Below are 4,262 nucleotides of genomic sequence, written 5' to 3'. Positions count from 1 at the left end.
TTATGAATACTGTTTTTTCTTGTAGTGTGCCGCCGTCAAGGCATCAAGCTGGGCTTGGATGCCCGAGGCCACTGCTGGGGACGCACCCTCGGGACCGCTTGGTCGGGCACTCCTATCCGGCGTACCATCATCGAGTATTTCTACTCGACTGGTAGGACGGATTGGCTCCTGCCCTTCGACCAGAACGGTCCTCCTTCTGTCATCAATGACGTCCCTCAGGTCCTTCTAAGCAGTGTTCTTTCCCAATCGGTCGAACACCGTACTCCGAGTCTTCTCGGAAGGTCTGCTAGGTGGAGCGTGCTCTTTGCCATTACGCTGGTTGGGATGCCGTGGTGGCTTCCCCGTTTGAGCTGGTTGTTCCTCTCCTCCTCGTCGGTTATTATTCTTCTCCTTCGACTGGTTGGTGTGGTGACTGTCAGCTTCATCACGCCCATGTCCATCTTTGAAGTGGGAAGTCTCTTTGCCACGAGGAGCTTTGTTGTGCCCCTGCTCAGAAGGTGTTTTCTTACTGCCTGACTTATGACTCCCTGACCTGGAAGTCTCTGATCTGTGGCTCCTTGAGGGGGTCTTGGAGTTCCCCCTCTGGGTTGAGGCAGTGCGCGATCGGACTCCCTCCTCCTCATGACTAGGTGGGTTACCACCATCCCTGCCTGCCCTATCAGTTTTCTTATGACCAGCCTCTGTGGTCCTTGCCTCTGGGGTGGGTGTCACCCCAGGCGCAGCTTGAGCATTGGCTCGGGTCAATTGCGTAGCTGCCTCCAGAGCAAGTGCAGCTTCACGATGTCACCTGTCGGCCTCCTCTTGCTGTCGACGGATCTCCTCGCTCCTAGCGTCCATATCCCATCTCTGCTTGGCCATTTCCTCAGCAAAGGCCTCCTGCCTAGCATTAAACTGAGCTAGCTCCTCCTGGAATGCGCTCATGGTCTCCTGGAGATCCTCAACTTCAGGAGCTACATCTTCGAGCACGACTCTAGGCTCATTCTCACAATCTTGAACGCTGGGACCCTCTGACCTAGCATGTTCCTTAGAGGTGCTTACCCTCTTGGAGGCTGCGGTGGTGTTCTCAGGCGCCATATTGCTTCAGGGACTGTCTGTTCTTCTCTTCAGGCTCTCAATGAAAGCACCAAAATGTTGACTATGATTTTAGCCAACGACGTGAGAACGTCAAATACGACAACCTTCAAGAGAATATAAACGACAACAGACAGTTTTAATCAACGAAAATAAATAACACGAGATTTTTATAGTGGTTCAGCCCCGATAGTCGGTAATAGCCTAATCCACTTAGAGATTTTATTACTGTATTCACACTCAAGATCAGATGAACCAGTGTCAACTGAGTTTCTTCAGTGCGAATATTCCAGAATACAAAAAAGGGTTTCTCTTAGGAAGCACACACTTTCTCTCTCTAGAACACAGATTCACTCTCAATTCGCCAAAAAAGTCCTGTTACGATCCTCCTAACCCTCTATTTATAGGCTGGGATCTCAACTGATATCCCCTTTAGATCGCGATATTTTATTATTCATCTTATATTTATATTACAAGAAATGTTTAAAATACAACTGATTCCTCAATTTGAGTGAGGAGTGAGAGATTCCCGGGTGCTTAGACCAATTCTTGCCAAAGTCGTTCCGGGGATTTTGACGTAGTCTCACATGCATGCTGATTACTCCTTCAAACTTTCCGTGGACCAAAGGTGGTATATGCATGGCTCTCCTCTGACCAAAGGTCATGCAAGCTTGGTCCTCCTCGGACCAAGGTGGTCCGAGCCAACTCCCTTGGCACCTCACCTCGGGTAGGTCCGAGGCAATTCTCTTGGCTTCTTTCCTCGGACAACCTTGAGGCAACCTCCTCCATGACATGTCCGATCGGACATGATAACCTTCTCCTCGGACCAAGGTGGTCTGAGGCATCCTTCTCATGCTTTCTCCTCGGACCAAGGTGGTCCGAGCCAACCTTCCCCCTTGTTTCTCACCTCGGACAAGCCCGAGCATACCTCTTCCATCGCATGTCCGATCGGACATGATGTCCTTCTCCTCGGACCAAAGTGGTCCGAGCCACCCTGACTGGCACTTCACCTCGGACAAGTCCGAGGCATCTCTCCTCTTGGCATCTTCAACTATGTCCGATCGGACATGATGTGGCCTTCCCTTGACTGAAACCTAAGTCCCAATCCTTGGCTTGCATGGGACCTCTTTCCCTTAGCCTTCTTACCTCGGACACAACCGAGCCAAATGCTTGAGAGGCTCCCAATCTAAGGTTCGATCGGACCTCCTGCCTTTATCCCTCGAACCAAAATCCAAACCCCTCCTTCAATCTTCTTGGACTTGGATTCAAACCAATCACTTGGGTCTTCAAACTGGGGTTTGAGCCAAGCACTCCTTAGGCCAAATAGGCCAAATATTCTCCTCGGTCGGGTGTATTTGACTTGACTATGCATCTCTCAAGTACTCTAACTTCTTAACTGATGTATTGGGCTATTGCTAAGCCAGATCACCCAACTAACTCATGCCATCTGTTAATTTTATTGCCAAATCATTCTTTTCAAATTTTTGGGATAACACTTTTATTTAGTTGTTTTCTTATTTAAAGTATTTTCATATTTAAAATTAAATTTAAAAGTCAAATTCTTAGTTGCCAAATATAAATTTAAAGAACAATTAGTGGTACTTGGAAGATAGTCTTCGTGGGAATGATACTCTATTTATCATCTATATTACTTGAATCGATTGCGTGCACTTGTGTATAATATTTTGATGATCAAGTTTTTGGCGCCGTTGCCGAGGACTTAATTTCCAATTTCACAGTTAATTGTTATTTGTTATAATTTGGTTATTTTATTTCTGTTTAACATTTATTCGAATCAAGGTTACATTGTATTTCAGGAATTATTGGTATATGCGAGGAAATAGAAAAAAGGAGATTATACCAATAGATCTAGAAATTGAAAAAACGTGCAGGCAGAATCGAAAAATAAAGAAAAGGTTGGAGTTCACCATGGCTGAAAACGTGAATAATGGTGTGAACAACAATGCAAATATGGGTAATGTAGTTGAGGCATATCCACCATTAAGGAATTATGTACTCCCTAATGTTACAGGGATACATTCAAGTATTCAACCTCCTACTGTAGAGGCGAATAATTTTGAAATAAAGCCCTCAATTATTCAGATGGTACAAAACTATGTTCAATTTGGAGGGTTACCAAATGAGGATCCAAATCTACATATCACAAACTTTTTGGAGTTATGTGCTACATTTAAGATGAATGGGATTAGTAATGATGCTGTAAGATTGAGACTTTTTCCATTTTCACTAAGGGGTGGAGCTAAGAGTTGGTTGAATTCATTACAAGCCAATTCTATACTTACTTGGGAAGATTTGGCTCAGAAGTTTCTTGGCATATATTTTCCTCCTGCTAAGTCAGCCAGAATAAGAGGAGAGATTAACAATTTCCATCAACTGGATGGAGAGTCTTTATAAGATGCATGGGAACGATTCAAGGAATTACAAAGAAAATGCCCACATCATGGAATAGAGAAGCGGTTGTTAGTACATACTTTTTATAATGGTTTGGGGGGAAATACAAGGACAGTTATAGATGCAGCATCTAGAGGAGCATTTATGAGAAAAAGTACTAATGAGGCACATGATTTGTTGGAAGAGATGGCTATGAATAATTATAACTGGCCTACTGAACGAGAGAATAAGAAAGTAGCGGGAGTCTTAGAAGTTGATCCAATTGCGCTCTTAACCGCTCAAGTAGCATCTCTAACCAAACAACTACAGCAAACTAATCTCACTACACAAGCAATGCAAGTACAAAATGTCATGAGTTATGAGATTTGTGGAGGACCTCATTCTTATGAACAATGCTCGAGCACAGCTAGTTGCTCAGCTAATGTGAATAATATACCCTTAGAACAGGCGCAAGTTATAGGTAATTTTTTAAGACCTACACCCAACACTTATTCAAATTCCTATATACCTTCCTGGAAAAATCATCCTAATCTATCTTGGAAAAATAATCAAGGGTTACAACCACAATATCCACAGTATCCACCTCAACAACCCCCTCATCAATTGAATTATGGACAATATTATGATCCAAACCTACGCCCATCTCATCCACCACCACATCCTTCAACACAACCTGAAATAAAGCCCGACGTACTGAACCAGTTCATGATTGAAACTAGGGTATCTATAAGGAATTTAGAGACACAAATAGGTCAATTAGCTCAATTGTTTTCTAGTAG

General features: G+C 43.9%; 1 non-coding gene across 1 annotated transcript; it reads right to left on the bottom strand.

The window, feature by feature from the left end:
* Positions 1 to 3,432: 3,432 nt before the first annotated feature.
* LOC133827782 (small nucleolar RNA R71) lies at positions 3,433 to 3,539 on the bottom strand. The gene has a single exon (XR_009890432.1). It is a non-coding gene; the product is annotated as a small nucleolar RNA R71 (small nucleolar RNA).
* Positions 3,540 to 4,262: the final 723 nt, after the last annotated feature.

Source organism: Humulus lupulus, chromosome 3 (assembly GCF_963169125.1).
Source record: "Humulus lupulus chromosome 3, drHumLupu1.1, whole genome shotgun sequence".
Classification (NCBI taxonomy): domain Eukaryota; kingdom Viridiplantae; phylum Streptophyta; class Magnoliopsida; order Rosales; family Cannabaceae; genus Humulus; species Humulus lupulus.
Note: the sequence above shows the minus strand (reverse complement) of the source record. Positions and strands in the feature narration are given on the sequence as shown.